Source organism: Musca autumnalis, unplaced genomic scaffold (genome assembly GCF_047663935.1).
Source record: "Musca autumnalis isolate F117 unplaced genomic scaffold, ASM4766393v1 scaffold_1, whole genome shotgun sequence".
NCBI classification, from domain to species: domain Eukaryota; kingdom Metazoa; phylum Arthropoda; class Insecta; order Diptera; family Muscidae; genus Musca; species Musca autumnalis.
Window position 1 is genome coordinate 100733767 of NW_027411644.1, and position 18262 is coordinate 100752028.

The 18262-nt window shown below is 36.5% G+C and overlaps 1 protein-coding gene across 2 annotated transcripts in view; it reads left to right on the forward strand.

The window, feature by feature from the left end:
- The window catches only part of LOC141403604 (uncharacterized), a 59730-nt gene that overhangs the window by 14597 nt on the left and 26871 nt on the right, over positions 1 to 18262 (forward strand). The gene's annotated exons all lie outside the window — the stretch shown is intronic.

An 18262-nucleotide genomic window follows, 5' to 3' on the forward strand; every position in this document is an offset into this window, starting at 1 on the left:
CTCTGTTCTTTTCTGCTCTTTGTGTATATTTGTCATATATATATCGTCGTCGTCGCATCACATCGTATCGCATCTCATTGCTTGCATCCATTCAAACATGCCCACAATCAGATGAGATTTCATACAAACAAAAACATTCATCCTAACACACAATAAGAATAACAACAGCGCCAGTCAGCCATACAACAATGTTAGTTCTACAATCGTATGTGAGTATTTCCTCCATGGATGCAGGCTATGTGAATGCGAGGGAGTGTGCGTGTGTGTGTTTGGACGGTTGTGAATATTTTATAAGCTTAATTTGCTTAGTGTGTTTGCTTATGGTGCATATAACCAGCAAGCTAGATATCCAGCCAGTCATCCATCCATTCAACCAGCCATCCAGCAGCATCCAACAAACAGCTGCCACTGCCGATGTTGATGATACTGATGACGTTGTCATTGTTGCTATTGTTGGTGTTTTGTGTAAATTTTTGTTGTTGATTTGTGACAGCCGCACCCCAACACCCTATCCCTTACCAACCCCACTCGAGCACACAGAACCACTTAGATTATTGTGTGGTAGCAGCTGATGGGGCACAGTGTCGTGTGCGTGTAGTCCAGAAATAGATCGACCCAATGTTATACTTTTTTCTTCTCTTTTCTCTTAGATTTAAATTGAATAATTTAATGGAAATGACTTTGCCCAGATATTATCTGGAATTGAATTTATGGCGACTCTAAGTACTTGGGGTGTGACAAGAATAAACGAAATGTGAGAATATATAATGCCACTTAAGTTGGAAGGCATTAAGGAACAAGAATGTTTTCTTTGGTAAAATCTATTTGCCAGATTTTAAAGTTCGACAGGCTAATCCATAGCTTGTTTTGATTTCATTGATGTATTGAAGATAGGGACTGTAGGCATTTTTGTGGAAAGCCACATTTTGTAATTTCCTAAGAAATACCCATTATTTGTGGTGAGATGTGTTGAAACGTTTGCTATGAAATACTTTAGAAGTTAGAGAATCCTCTAATAATTATGTTAAATTATGATCCGGATTAGTTAAAGAAATATGATTAGTGGGAGCAATTTAATAGATAAAGCTGACAAGAAACGAAATATCAGAGTTGACATACATACCTGTGTTGAAAAGAAGAAGAATAAATTTGATAGGTAAAGCTGAAAAACCGGAAAGTCGGAGTTGGTATGCCTACTTTTCACCCAAAAAGGGTTCTGTCAATTATCAGTTTCACATGGTGCGTCTGAACTAGCTTTAAATGAAGAGTGCATACACCTGGCAAATTGTTGCGGGTTCTGAAACTACAATAATGGGAAAAATAAAAAAAATCGCCGGAGGGCTTTTTATATAAATCGCATTTTTATTTTATTTTTTTAGTTTTTCGAAATGGGATTAATAAAATGATGTAGAAAATTTTTGCTGCTACAACATTTCCTTAGTCCCATTTCCATAGGAATGCGGTTTCCAAGCAAAATAGTGAAAACCTAAAAAACCTAACAAGTAAAAAGTCGTTAGTTCGGCCGGCCATCCACCATAAAATAGTCTAAATTAAAATTGAAACTTTAGTTGCCTTTCACAGTTTTCGCCCACGGATACACCAAATGCCTAAATTATCTAATCTACTCTAAACAAGTGAGCAAAGGCTATAGTCGGGACGGTAAACATTTATTTTAGGGAATATAATCCGACTACCACTAAACATAATATGTCTCTTTCTCTCTGGGACCCCCATAAGCAACCAAAATTTCGTGACCATCCGATCAAATTTGCGACCTGTAGCATGATTGCAAAAAACAAGTGAGAAAAGACTATAGTCGGTACGGGGCCGACTATGTGATACCCTACATCACTACCTCTGTGAATAATCTTTTCACTCGAAAACATTTATTTTATGGAGATACGAAAGTTTTCACCTATCTGGCTTTTATACCAAATGACTTAAGCGAACTGAACCAAAATAATTAATATTTAATTTTATATTTGACTACTGTCGACATCACCAACATCAATAGGTTTCTATCTCTGTGAGAAAATTTCGTGATGATGCGATCAAAATTCCGACCTGTAGTGTGATTGCAGAAAAAGTGAAAAAAAGGGATGCATTAACGACTATTGCGATATCTCTATTATTTGACTACCTACGCCAACCTACTTTGCATAATTTCAAAGATGGGATTTTCTACTTTCTTAATCAGGCTTTGCTTTTAGATGGTCCCCAACCAAAGTGTGATATCCGTCATTATTATTAAAATCGCAAAAATGAGAAGTTGGGTTTTATTGGCGACTATTGCGATATCTTCGTTGTTAGACCACCTACGACAACCTACGTTACATTGTTGTAAAGGTGATATTTTATACTTTCATTGCCAGGTTTTGCTTTCTGTAGACCCCTTATAGACGCTGAGATATTTGCTTAGGAATAAAATGTTGACTTTTTCTCCAAATAAAGTTTTTGCTCATTCCGAACCCTAAATATTATCCGGCCATCATCAAAATCAATCGGCTTCTTCCTCTGTGAGACCCTCATTTACCCTCGAAATTTCGTGACGATCCGATCAAAATTGCGCCCAGTAGCGTGATTTCCAAAAAAATGGAAAAATGGGATGTATTATCGAATATTGCGATATCTCCGTTATTTGGTCACCTACGCCGACCTAGTTTGCATCATTGTAAAGATGGGATCTTCTACTTTCATAGTAGGCTTTGCTTTTGGAAAGTATCCAACTAAAGCTGTGATATTCGTCATTATAACTGAAATGGCAAAAATGAAAATTTGGGTTTAATTAATAAAATGATGTAGAAAATTTTTGCTGCTACAACATTTCCTTAGTCCCATTTCCATAGGAATGCGGTTTCCAAGCAAAATAGTGAAAACCTAAAAAACCTAACAAGTAAAAAGTCGTTAGTTCTGCCGGCCATCCACCATAAAATAGTCTAAATTAAAATTGAAACTTTAGTTGCCTTTCACAGTTTTCGCCCACGGATACACCAAATGCCTAAATTATCTAATCTACTCTAAACAAGTGAGCAAAGGCTATAGTCGGGACGGTAAACATTTATTTTAGGGAATATAATCCGACTACCACTAAACATAATATGTCTCTTTCTCTCTGGGACCCCCATAAGCAACCAAAATTTCGTGACCATCCGATCAAATTTGCGACCTGTAGCATGATTGCAAAAAACAAGTGAGAAAAGACTATAGTCGGTACGGGGCCGACTATGTGATACCCTACACCACTACCTCTGTGAATAATCTTTTCACTCGAAAATATTTCTTTTATGGAGATACGAAAGTTTTCACCTATCTGGCTTTTATACCAAATGACTTAAGCGAACTGAACCAAAATAATTAATATTTAATTTTATATTTGTCTACTGTCGACATCACCAACATCAATAGGTTTCTATCTCTGTGAGAAAATTTCGTGATGATGCGATCAAAATTCCGACCTGTAGTGTGATTGCAGAAAAAGTGAAAAAAAGGGATGCATTAACGACTATTGCGATATCTCTATTATTTGACTACCTACGCCAACCTACTTTGCATAATTTCAAAGATGGGATTTTCTACTTTCTTAATCAGGCTTTGCTTTTAGATGGTCCCCAACCAAAGTGTGATATCCGTCATTATTATTAAAATCGCAAAAATGAGAAGTTGGGTTTTATTGGCGACTATTGCGATATCTTCGTTGTTAGACCACCTACGACAACCTACGTTACATTGTTGTAAAGGTGATATTTTATACTTTCATTGCCAGGTTTTGCTTTCTGTAGACCCCTTATAGACGCTGAGATATTTGCTTAGGAATAAAATGTTGACTTTTTCTCCAAATAAAGTTTTTGCTCATTCCGACCCCTAAATATTATCCGGCCATCATCAAAATCAATCGGCTTCTTCCTCTGTGAGACCCTCATTTACCCTCGAAATTTCGTGACGATCCGATCAAAATTGCGCCCAGTGCGTGATTTCCAAAAAATGGAAAAATGGGATGTATTATCGAATATTGCGATATCTCCGTTATTTGGTCACCTACGCCGACCTAGTTTGCATCATTGTAAAGATGGGATCTTCTACTTTCATAGTAGGCTTTGCTTTTGGAAAGTATCCAACTAAAGCTGTGATATTCGTCATTATAACTAAAATGGCAAAAATGAAAATTTGGGTTTAATTTGCGACTATTGTGATATCTTCGTTGTTTGATCACCCACGAGAACCTGCTTTTCATCGTTAGAAAGGTGATATTTTCTACTTTCATTGTCAGGTTTTGCTTTTGGTATACCCCATATAGACGCTGAGATATTAGCTTTGGAAAAAACGTTGTCTTTTTATCCAAAAAAGTTTTTTGCCCATTCCGACCCCTAAATATTATTCGACCCTCACCAAAATCAATAGGCTTCTTCCTCTTTAGATCCCCATTAACTCTCAAAATTTCGTGACGATCCGATCAAAATTGCGGCCTGTAGCGTGATTTCCAAAAAAATGGAAAAATGGGATGAATTACCGACTATTGTGATATCTCCGCTATTTGGCCACCTACGCCGACCTAGTTTGCATCATTGTAAAGGTGGAATCTTCTACTTTCATAGTCAGGCTTTGCTTTTGGAAAGTCCCCAAGCCAAAGCTGTGATATTCGTCATTATAACTAAAATCGCAAACATGAAAATTTGGAGTTTATTTGCGACTATTGTGATGTCTTCGTTGTTTGATCACCTACAAGAACCTTTAGAAAGATGATATTTTCTACTTTCATTGTCAGGTTTTGCTTTTGGTATACCCCATAAAAAAGCTGAGATATTCGCTTTGGAAAAAAACTTTGTCTTTTTATCCACATAAGTTTTTTGTCCATTCCGACCATCACCAAAATCAATAGGTTTCTTCCCCTCTGGGACCCCCATCAACACCCAAAATTTCGTGACGATCCGATCAAAATTGCGACCTGTAGCGTGATTACAAGGTTTAGATGGACAGACGGACAGACGGACGGACGGACGGACTGACGGACGGACACACAGATCGACTCAGCTCGTCGAGACATTCATTTTGGTATATATAAGTATGGGTCTACGACCATTATTTCGATGCGTTACAAACTTTTTGGCCAAAACCAACTTATAATACCCTCCCCACATAGTGGTGTAGGGTATAAAAATGAAGAATTGGATGCATTACCAACTATTGTGGTATCTCCCTTGTTTGACCACCTTCACCAACCTACTTTACACCAATGTTAAGGCAATATTTTCTTCTTCCATTGACACGCTTTGCCGTTGGAATACCCCTACTAGAAGCCGATATATTGACAATAACAATTTGAATTTGCCCCAACATGAGTTTTTCCCCATTCCGCCCCCTGAATATTATCCGACTATCACCAAAATCAATAGGCTTCTTCCTCTGTGGGGCCCCCATCAACCCCCAAAATTTCGAGACTATCCGATCAAAATTCCAACCTGTAGCGTGATTATAAAGAATGGAAAAATTGGATATATTACTGACTTTTGTGATATCTCGGTTGTTTGCCCACTTATGCCAAAATACTTTACATCATTGTAAAGGTGCGATATTCGACTTTCATTAGCAGGTTTTGTTTTGATAAATCCCCTATAGATGCGGAGATATTCGCTTTGAAATAAAACGTTGACTTTTTCTCCAAATAAGTTTTTACCCATTCCGACCCCTGAATATTATCCGACCATCACCAAAATCAATAGGCTTCTTCCCCTCCGGGACCCTCATCAACACCCAAAATTTGGTGACTATCCGATCAAAATTGCGACCTGTAGCGTGATTACAAAGTTTAGATGGAGAGACGGGCGGATAAACATAGCCGGATCGACTCCGCTCGTATATATAAGTATGAGTCTATGACCATTATTTCGATGCGTTACAAACTTTTTGGATGAAACCAACTTGTGTCCAGTGGAAGGTACCACCTACGGGGATATATCAAAGTGTAGACCCATATTTAAAATTGTTGGTGGAAAAGTTTTATAACTGCAGGGAACATCAAAAGTCAAATTACGGGTAGTTCCGTCAAAAAATGTAGCTAAGACCCTGAAAATACCGAAAATCTGGAGGTACCGTTATATGGGGCCAATACACATACTTGGACCTATGTTGACAATTTTTGATGGACAAGTTTCCTGGCCACTGAGAACCTCAAATGTCAAATTACAGCTAGTTCGGTTAAAAATTGTAGCTAAAATCCTCAAAATACAGAAAATCTGTAGGTACCGTTATATGGGGGCTATACCAAAACATGGACCTATTTGACAATTTTTGATGGAGAAGTTTCCTGGCCACTGAGAACCTCAAATGTCAAATTATAGCTAGTTCGGTTAAAAATTGTAGCTAAAGTCCTCAAAATACCCAAAATCGGGAGGTGCCGTTACATGGAGGCTATACCAAAACATGGACGATTTTAGGTGGAGAAATTTTGTGACCACTGGGAACCTCAACTGTCAAATTACAGCTAGTCAGGTTAAAAATTTTAGCTAAAATCCTCAAAATACCGAAAACCGAGAGGTACCGTTATATGAAGGCTATACCAACACATGGACCCATATTGACGATTTATGGTGGAGAAGTTTCATAAACACTGAAAACTTAAAATTCCAAATTACTGCTAGTTCGGTTAAAAATTTTATCTAAAATCCTCAAAATACCGAAAATAAGGAGATACTGTTATATGGGGGCTATACCAAAACATTAACCTATATTGACAATTTTTGATGGAGAAGTTTCCTGGCCACATAGAACATCAAATGTCAAATTAAATACCCAAAATCGGGATGTACCATTATATGGGGGCTATACCAAAACATAGATAGAGAGACCAAGTAAATAAAAGCGTTAACTTCGGCAGGGCTGAACTTTTTATACCCTCTACGATGAAAAAATTTGAAATAATACGGAATAATTAGTTTCCTTTCTGTTACGAAAGTACCAATGGAGAAGTTTTTGATCACTGGAACACCAAATATCTAAAACCTATATCAACAATAACAAAATACTAGAAACCGGGCGGTACCGTTATCTGGGGTCTATAGCAAAACGTAGACCTATGGCTACAATTGCAGAAAATTTGAAAAAATAATGTAGGTAAAATCTTCAAAATATACCACAAGGTGGGCCTATGCCCACAACCTTTGGCGGAATAGTTTTTCATCACTACGAACCTTAAATGCTAAATTACAGCCAATTCAGACTGAAAATGAAGATAGAAACTTAAAATACCTTAAATAAGGGAGTACTGGTATATGGGGGCTCTACCAAAACGTGGTCCTATATCCACAAATTTTAATGGAGATGTTTTTTGACCACTCGGAATCCTAAATGCTAAATTACAGCCAATTTATATGGGTAGCGTTATAGGACATTACCAACAAATTCGTAATTATGTATAATTTGGTCTGAAAAGGGGGCATCAAATACAAGTTGTTACAACAAAAAGCAAAGCGTTTCGGGAGCAGGTCCTAAACTGAACTTTTCTGAAATTTTGTGTAGGATGTACCCAAATGAGTGGTCCGATAGAGTCCATGTTGGAAACTCATCTATGTCTGGTAGAAATTTCACGGTCCGCAAAGTATGGACTTAATCAGTTACTCTCTTCGAGAGTTATCTTGCGCACAATTCTGAACATTTTCGAATTTTTGTGGGGTAGGTACCGGAAGGAATGGTCCGATATGGCTCACCATCGGAGTTAAACTAAGGGTGGACAAGATATTACCACGGCCAAATTTTGGAGCAAATAGGCTAATCCGTTTGAGAGTTACCGTGGGCTCCAACCTGACAGACGGACATTGCTAAATCGACTCCAAATTGTCTGAATCGGATTTCGTCCAAACATACTTGAGGTATTAAACATCATTTGGACTAGAGTAAATGATGTAGAGCATATTCACTGACGTAAAGAATTTTCACTGCTACCAAATTTTCGTTAGTGCCATTCCGCGATTTATTTAAAAATTCCTCCGGCGACATTTTTTTGTTTTTTGATTTTTCTCATCTATGAACATTGTAGTTTCAGAACCTGCAAAAGCTTCCCAGGTGTAAGCTCCTTTCATTTAAAGTTAAATCAGGCGTAGTAAAAGTTCCAGTTCATTCACCTAAATGACCACAAAGCATTAATTTGCTTTGGATCCTTTAGCCACTGTGTTGGTATGGCATGCCATTTAATCATTACCATCATAATGATGTTATGCCAAAGACTCTTGAACTTTTGTTACAACGTTTCATGTATGACACACAAACCGTGGATGCTTTTCGTCTGGCATTATGACAATTTGGCAGTTGATATTGTTGTGGTTGAGTGTGTGTGTGGCTATGCGCGAATAGTAACTGAAATTGACACCATGGAGCAGAACCCAACCCAAATGTCTGGCAAGCGGAAACTCCATAAAAAATAATTATGATAACAAATTTTTGTATGCTACAGTTTTCCACTCCGCTCCCTGTTTCCTGCGACATGCGCACATACACACATTCATGGACCTAACCATATCCATTTAATTTTGTGTTTGGTTCCCCTGGAGTTGGTTGACATTTCCCATGCGAAATTTTCAGTGACGCCAGTCGGCAAGAATTGAGTAAAAACCAAGCACACACTGATATACTTATGCACACACACACACACAACACTTGCACATAAACGGAGTAGCTTCTGTTATGTAGCTTTGCAAACATCAATATTTACTACGACAGTAGCTGTGGCAGGATACATAACTATGCTTTGGGATACACACATCAAACAGGGAAGAGGACACACATACATATGCATACGAAGCTTTATATTTGGGAGTTGTCTCCGTACTCTAAAAATTGGATACATACACATATTCTACAACTTTTACTCCAACAAAAATACTCACACCACAAACACAAACACACACAAACATGGCTCTATTTGCCAATTTGCTTGGATCCTGACTATCATGCTTCATTACGCCCTGTCCTTAGAAAGTCTCATTTAAGTTGTGTTGTGTAGTAAAACGTGCTGCGCGTAAATGGCTCCAACAAAAACCCGAATACACGTTGTTCCCGTATCCTATACAATATTTATCACATTGGAGCATTCACATTGATGACAGAGGCTCTCTCTCTCCCCTGTTGATTACAATCAACCCCTTTTTCCTCTGCCCTGGAATGGTTTGTTTTTTTGTTTTGTTTTTCTTTTCATGTGTTTTCTGTCGATTCTTTGTTGTCCTACAGGACATAACCTACCTTTGTATTTTCTCAAGTATCCCTAAGATGTTATTTTTCGTATAGAATTTAAGTTTGTGAGTGGAAGAAACTTTTGTGATTTGCCAGACATTGTGGCTGCAGCTGTTGACTGCCTCATTGTCTGGTTTGTCTGTGGTTTTTGTTACCAGTTTTTTATCTATTGCGGTAGAATCAAAAAGTTAGCATTCTTTTATACGGACGAAGTGTTTTTAAACGATACTCAGCATTTCAATTATTAGATTTTCTTAATAGGGTTAAAACAATAACCGAATGATGCGAACAAATAACGTGCACAGTGTTAAGAGTTGAGAATTTGTGTCGACATTTTTTGAAAATATTTAATGAACGCAATGTAAGAACCAGGTAAGCATAATATGTGTTTTATTAGATGTTCTTACTGATGGTTGACATATTCGTATAGACAATTACATTACAATTTATTTGCGTTACATTAAATTGTTAATATGTCCATGTGGCTTATTTGAAACGTTAAATATCTCTGTTATGATATAGAAATGCCAAATGCATTTTAAGCTGTTTGAATTCGATCTAGCCATATCCATCTTTCTGTCTGAGTATTGCGAGCTCTATAGTTTGCCAACAGAGTAAGGGATTTGGTCAAAACGTTGTGCAGACTAATATTTTTTCTAAAATTGGATAAAGTTAAAAGTTGAACCTCTGCTTCTAAAGTAAAAAAATTCTCGCTCTTGTACTGTCATAGCGTTATCTGACGGCAAAACCGATTAAAACTAGCATGGTGTAACGCACATGCGTATATTTCCCTCGTATATACAGTCTGTCGCAAAAGTTAGTATACACCGTTGAAACCAAAACGTATTAGGGATAAATATCACTATAGCTTATTGAAAACAACAAACAATTAGTTTTATTTGATAGACAAGAAGGTTGTCTTCCGTAATAACAATTAAAAGTGCGCAATATTTGCATACATTAGCAAATGTACGGTTCGAATCCCAAAAAGACCAAAATTTATGTCGCAAAAGTTAGTATACAACGGAGAATCCTCCTGGAACTGTGTAAAAAATTCTTGATATTTTTGAACAAAATGAAACTAAATCTGTACCTAAGATCATAAAGAGCATATTAATTGGTTTTAGTGGCAGTTATAGTACTTATAGTAACAAGTCCAACGTACACTGGATCGTAAAATCCACAAAAATTGGTCATCTACAAATATAACAACTGTAGTGACAAAATTCCGGATGTTATGTCTTGTTTATGAATTTTAAAGCCATGAAATGCTCAGAAAGGCTCTAAAGTTTCAATATGGGATGATCTTGATCGAGTTTCGACTTGTCCCTTTTGAAGAAACGGGAATTTCTTGAAGGAAACCCATACGTTTGAGGCCGTTGTCCTCTTGAAACATGTAATAATCCTTAATCCTTACTCAAAAGGACTTTCCTTTTCAGTTAATTTTCTCACAAATTATGTCCCTTTTCACATTCCCACCAAAAATAAATAGTAGGAGAACCTCAAGTTCTGGTGTAAGCTCTACAGTGATACTCCACCACCACAGAAGGATATGATAGCTAATTTAAAATTTTAATACAGAGCTGTCTCTGCTGTTATAACGCATGGATTGTGCAAAACCGTTCTGAAAAGCTGTGTTCGCTTCACTTAGGACCAAAATACAATTAAATGGATCAGTTAGAAGTAGTTCATTAGACATTAGTAGTAAATTATACACTAGGGATACGATAAGCATGTCCGATACTGCTGAAAGGCCGGTAGGACAGTATAACTGTAGGGCTTACAACGGACCTTGAGGTTCTCCTACTATTTACTTTTGGTGGGAATATGAAAAGGGGCAACATTTGTGAGAAAATTGACTAAAAAGGAAAGTCCTTATGTGTAAGGATTAAGGATTATTACATGTTTCAAAAGGACAATGGCATCAATAGTGTGGATTTCCTTCAATAAATTTCGGTTTTTTCAAACAGGACAAGTCGAAACTCGATCAAGATCACCCCAAATTGAAACTTCAGAGCTTTTCTGAGCATTTCATGGCTTTAGAATTCATAAACAGGACATAACACTCGGAATTTTGTCACTACAGTTGTTGTATGTGTAGATGACCAATTATTGTGGATTTTACGATCCAGTGTACGTTGGACTTGTCACTATAAGTACTATAACTGCCATTAAAACCAATTAATATACTCTTTATGATCTTAAGTACTGATTTAGTTTCATTTTGTTCAAAAATATCAAGAATTTTTTACACAGTTCCACGAGGATTCTCCGTTGTATACTAACTTTTGCGACATAAATTTTGGCCTTTTTGGGATTCGAACCGTACATTTGCTAATGTATGCAAATATTGCGCACTTTTAATTGTTATTACGGAAGACAACCTTCCTGTCTATCCAATAAAACTAATTGTTTGTTGTTTTCACTAAGTTATAGTGATATTTATCCCTAATACATTTTGGTTTCAACGGTGTATACTAATTTTTGCGACAGACTGTATATACTATACTAGCTGAACCCGGTGCGCTTTGCTGCCCCGACCAAGATAAAATATAATGGAATGTTATACTCAAATTAAAATTATTCTTTAAAATACTTTAATGCAAATGTCATATCGTCACGATAAATGCCCCCTTTAAAGAAGAGAATTAAATTAGGAATAATGTTAAGATTAAGAACGTTTTTCCAAGGGCATATATCAAGCTGTTGTGACACCTTAAATTACTATTAGGGTAACTCCCACTTACATTGACAATTTTTAATCCAAAAATAATAATGAGGATAAGGACATGTCTTAAGTAAATATAGGCAACTGTTTGCCCTTCGCCCATCCCACCTAAGAAGTCTCTCAGATATATGATATTTGATTTTCTCCAACTAAAAGTACACGCATACTATAATGATGACTTCTACTGACTTCAATGACACTTCCTTAAATAATGAATCAGAGATTCAATATTTTATTATTATTCCTTATATCTACTCATGTGATATTTTTTATCAAAAGGATGACCTAAAATCTGAACGGTTTTCAAGATATTTTTTCGAACATTTTTTAGTCCAAATTGTGCACACAATTTACAAAACTCGACCGATTTCAATATAATTAATATATAGTCCCAATTCCTTCACACTTTAAAACTTCATTGAAATTGGACATTCATAGCGTGTTGGTGCATCAGATACCTCAAATCGGCCAAAATTTTATATGGGAGCTACATCCAAATCTGGACCGATTTCGATATATTTTGGCATATTTATTTTTAGGCAAAATTCCGTAACAAATTCCAAAATTTATTGCAATCGGGCATATATTGCATGTTTGGTTAAAAGATTTATATTCAATAAAATATAGCTTTTTTTAAGAACAACTTTTTGCCGTAATGGCGAAATGAAAGAAATAACTAATTTTTTACACCGCTATGTGGTATTTTCGATATTTGTAAAATATACAAAAAATGTATGACCCTAGTTCACATATTTTTAATCTGCATAAAATGTCAATTCGATGTCCCTCGATCTGCCCGTCTATAGGAAAGTAGACAAAGCTCTCAACATTTTTGATGGAGTTTTTAATGAAAATTATACAGCTTCTAAGACTATGGACGGGTCTGCAAGAGGAACGAAGTCTTTTGAAAGCCACCAGAAGGCTTTCGATAATTGAATAGAAATGTATTTAAATAATTTTAACAATTAGTTAAGTTAATTATAGTAACACGAAATTGTATAATCTGAAACATCCGAATACAAATTGTAGGATGAAGAAGAAGAAGTGATTTTTTATTGAAGATGATTTTATCGGTCGTTGTTTTAAAATAGACTCCATAGAACAATACAATATTTTCGGTATTTTGAAGGTTCGGAAATTAGATATATATCACAATGTAGTAGAAAATTGTTGGTGTAGACCCATAGTATCCGTAAAACAATACCTACATATTTCCGATATTTTGTTGGTGTTAGGCACATTGTACAATAAAAGCGTGTGCAATTTTTATCTTGGTCTTCGGTCGAGGTTCAATCATTTCTTGCCGAAAATGTTCGGCGAAGCTCCACGTTTCGGAATAGCACCCATAGAACGACACCGCCTGAAAGCGGTATTTTTGGAGTTTAGCATCAATCACTGCGCTGTGGGTATTCTTGATCACTTATATACCATTGATTGTGGTAATTTCGAATTTTCAGACTCGTGGTACAGGAATACAAAATTACTTACGGTTACAAAATTAACATCGGAATGTATTTGCTTTCCCAAATAATAAAAAAAAAAACAAAACAAAAATTAAACTTGAATATAAACATTTTAAGAAAATCGCGAAACAAAACAGTTGTAAATTAGTCGAATTTTTGATCCACGTAGAAACAACATTTGAGTTTTATATAATAGAAGTCGAGGCATTGAAATACATATGATAGAACATGTAGCAACCACATAATAAGCTTTTGTCGTTACTTACGGCCACAAAATTAACATTGAAATATATTTACTTTCAGAAATGTAGGTATTTTCTTACTAAACCAATAATAATAATAATTGCCTCTCTCGAAACTACCAATAATCGTTGACAATTTGTATCTTTTTAATTTCCTTTAAATTATTTCAATGCAAATTAAATTGATTGTCGTAAATAAAACATTTTAGAACTTTCAAATATTGATAAAAATAAAACATAAAATTTCACATTTTTTGCATATTAGGAAAAGTCAGAGTTTTTTAATATTCCATTTGAAAAAAATTAAAAAAAATGTTTGACGCTATTACGCGGTCACAGCTTCCGCGAAAATTAACTTTTTAACCACATTTTTGAGCGTTGATTAAAAACACTTCGTTTGATGCAAACCTTGGCTCATCAATGTTAAATTTTTTTGACTTTTCGTCATATACACTTTTAGCTAAAAATTTGAAAAAAGGTGGAAAAAAGCAAGTCGACAACAGAAGCCTCCAACAAAATGTGAGGAAAAAATTAAGTTTCTTCAAAATATATTTTTGCAAATTTTAGCGGATTTTTCGCGCTAAAAAATTTAAAAATGTGGAAATAAGCAAGTCGGCAAAAAAGCCTGCAACGAAATGTGAGGAAACAGTTAACTTTCTTCAAAATATATTTTTGCACATTTTAGCGGATTTTTCGCCCTAAAAAATTTAAAAAAGGTGGAAATAAGCAAGTCAACTACAAAAGCCTCCAACGAAATTTGAGGAAACAATTAACTTTCTTCAAAATATATTTTTGCAAATTTAAATACGAACATTTTGAGACAAACGCGAAATAAATCGGTTGTAAATTAGTCGAGTTTTTGATTCACGTACGAACGTCATTTGAGTTTTATATAATAAAAGAAGATACTTGATTGAAGTTCTACATCGATATAACCATGTCCATGTCCTCTGTCGGTCTGTGGTAAACACTTTAGCCTCCGAACGGATTAATGTAGGTCGATACAATTTTGATCAAATATAGTCTAGGTTTTAATATTGAAATGGGTATCAGTCCACGCTTTTAAGGAATTTTAAAACGTATTAGTTCCATTTGACCTCCGAATTGGTTATAATTTAGGATTTTGCGTTAAAAACATGTCTACCAAAAATTGTTTATATAGACCCACGTTATTGGACACAAATTCCAAATTCAAACTACAATCAGTAAGGAAAGGGTCAAAGTCGGACGTAGCCAAAGAAATTAAATAATTTGTTTTCCTTCAGTAATGAAAGGTACACTTAAATTGCTTAATTCTACCTACATTTCTAAATAAGTAAGAATAAAGGTTTTCGTTATTTAAAAAAAGGTGATAATGAGTGTGAGGAGTGATACTTACTTACTTAGCGGGCTCATTACAGAACATTTGTTCCATAAGCCGAACTAAGAAAATATCTCCAATTCTATCTGTTTCCTGCTTCGCTTTCTGGAATACCGCGCCTTTTCCTCTCGTCATCCACTTGTTTGCGCCATCTATTCCTTGACCTGCCAATTCTGAGTGCACCGCCAAGCGTCTCGTATTTATACGCCTTTTTAGCGGGTTCATCATCGCTCATGCTTATGATATGGTCTAGCCAACGCAATCGTTGAATCTCGATACGTTTAACTATATTGATGTCGTTGTATAACAGATACAGCTCGTGGTTCATGCGACGTCGATATTCGCCGTCAACGCAGATTGGTCCGTAGATCTTTCGAAGAATTTTTCTCTCAAACACACTAAACACTGCCTTGTATGCTTGCGCAAGTACACAGGCTTCGGAACCATACATCATCACGGGTAGTATCAGTGTTTTGTAAAGCGTTGCTTACTTAAGCCACAGTATCATCTGTTGGCCAATATAATTCTTCTTTTTATTTCACAACTGATGTAGTTTGTTGCGTTTACGGCGGTGCCGAGATAGATGAAGTCTTTTACTACCTGAAAATTATAGGGACCAACGTCAACAGTTGGTCCGATATCCGTGGACGCATTGTGCGTCGACACAATCATCTTGGTCTTCTCGCCGTTTACCGCCAGACCCACTTTAGCGGATTCCCTTTCGACTTTTGCAACGGTACTTGCATAAGCAAGTAACTGGCTGTTTGTATATATTGTGCCACTCGTTTTGATCTTCGCATCTCGTATAACCTTTTCCAGCAGAATGTTGAATAAGTCACACGAGAGGCCGTGTGAGTACGTTGGATTACCTTGGGACGTAGGGGACTGTCCAAGGCTGCCTTATAATCAACAAAAATGTGATAGATGTCGATTTGCATCTCATGGGTCTTCTCCAGGATTTGCCGCAGGATCTCCAGGATCTGATCAATGGTGGACTTGCCAGGTCTAAAGCCACATTGGTATGGTCCAGTTATTTCGTTGATCATAGGCTTTAATCGTTCGCATAATATCCCTGACAATATTTTGTAGGCAATATGGAGAAGACTTATGCCACTATAGTTAGAGAATACAGTATTATCTCCTTTCCTGTGGACGGGACACAGGATATCCAGGTTCTAATCATCGGGTACGCGTTCTTCCTGTCAGATGGTGCTGCTTTTTTTTCAATGATTGTAGTGTAGCCATATATGCCGCATTTTTCTCTTCGGTAGCAGCACGACACTCCTGGTTATACCATGGATTCCTTGGCTTGATTTCTTGTTTTCTGACCCGGACACAGCCAGGTGCCCTTATGAATGTCGAGATGCTTAAATCTGGTGAAGCTAATTATCATGTTTTTTGCCACTGCAAAGTCCATCAGCATCATACCGTTGTCAGATGTTTCACTGTGGAGACTGAATTTCCCGACCGCTGGACCAAATATATTCTCCTTTACAATTTTGGCATAAAACTCGCCTAGAATAATTTTAATGTCATGGGCAGGACAACGGTCGTATGTTTCTTCTAATCTCTGGTAGAATGTATCTTTGGTCTGTTCATCCTTGTATTCGAAATCTGTTCTGATTTGGATTTAGCTCCCATATACATTTTACATATTCACAGTGGTGTAGGTTATTCTATAGTCGGCCCCGCCCGACTTTGATCCTTTCTTTACTATTTTTTTGTTTTTTTGATTTTCTAATCTTCTCAGATGTAAGCACATAAGCACTAATGTTAGTTTAGGCGCACCGTATGTACGAAAGAATTAGTTGCACGATAACTTTCGAATAGATCAACCGATTCCGTCCAAAATTGGCGTTCGTAATATTTTGTCAAAACTTAGTTTAAGTTCAAAGATGTCCCATACAGTCCAATAATTCTGGTACCTCCCACCGTTATATGGGGACTATCCCATATCATGAACTTTGACAATTTTTACAACGATGTGAAGTAGGTTGTCATAGGTGATCAAAGAACAGAGATATCGCAATAGTCTGTAATGCATCGCTTTTTCCATTTTTTGTGCAATCACACTGCAGGTCGGAAATTTGATCGGATCCTCACGATGGGGGTCTCACAGAGAATGAAGCCTATTGACGGTTGGCGTACATCCCACTTTTCCATGTTTTTTTTTTTTGAGTTGTACTGACGATGCACTTAAATGCGTTTCAACAAAATTAACCTGTATTAACGAAGATATTCAGAGCAAAGGCGCTAAGCTATCCAAATTTTAATATTTTGAATTTTACCAGTCAAAAGCTTATGCACAGGGGTAGTGGTGTAGGGTATCACATAGTCGGCCCTGACCCGACTATAGCCTTGGCTCACTTGTTTAATTATAATATTGGTCAAAGTTCAACATTTATGCTTAAGTGCTGCAATTTCATGTCTGTTCGAATATCCTTTAGCAATTTATTCCGATCTACTCCTTGTGGTCCTGTTTACAGTGATATTATCTTTTCATGGGCAAGTCCATGCTTCCTGACGTAGTGGTCCAAATAACAGTGTGTCGAACTCATCAAAATTGGGTGTAATGTGCGTTGCAGGAACGCTTTGAGTGTGTTCGATACACTTGAGGTGTAAAGGTTAATACCAGAACACGCCCGATTAATAGGTCTTGAAATATGTATTTGTAAGCAACAATAACTCTTAATATATGCAGAACACCTTAAATAACACCTTAAATAATATTTTGAAGAGTCTGTTGACAGTAGCCTTTGTTCTCAAACTTTTCGCGCCACCAAAAAAAGAGTAAAAATTCTTTATAAAATATTCGAATTTCCACTTTGGCAAATGAAAACAAATTACAATCAAGAATTGTTTGCTTTCATGAATATTCGTTCAGATTTAACAAAAAAATTGCTTTCTTTCATCACCATCAAATTTAGCTAAATACCTTGCCCTTGGCCATAAGCAGTTTGTTCCGTATCTTGAAGTGACTTACAAGTTGATTTATGACACTCACTCTCTCCCTCAAGTACATTCATTAACTATCAAGTTCATTTTTGCATTGAAGTACATAGTTGTCGCTGTTGTTGTTGCTGTCGTCCTCTTTGGCGGACGTCTTTTCATTTTCTTTCAACTTTTGTGTAGCTAAGCTAAACCCAGCACGCGATTAAAAAACGAGAGGGTGGTCGGTTGCATTCATTTACGGCTTTTCACACGCCAAACCTTTGGGATATTATCTACACATAGTTTCTAATCTTTATTC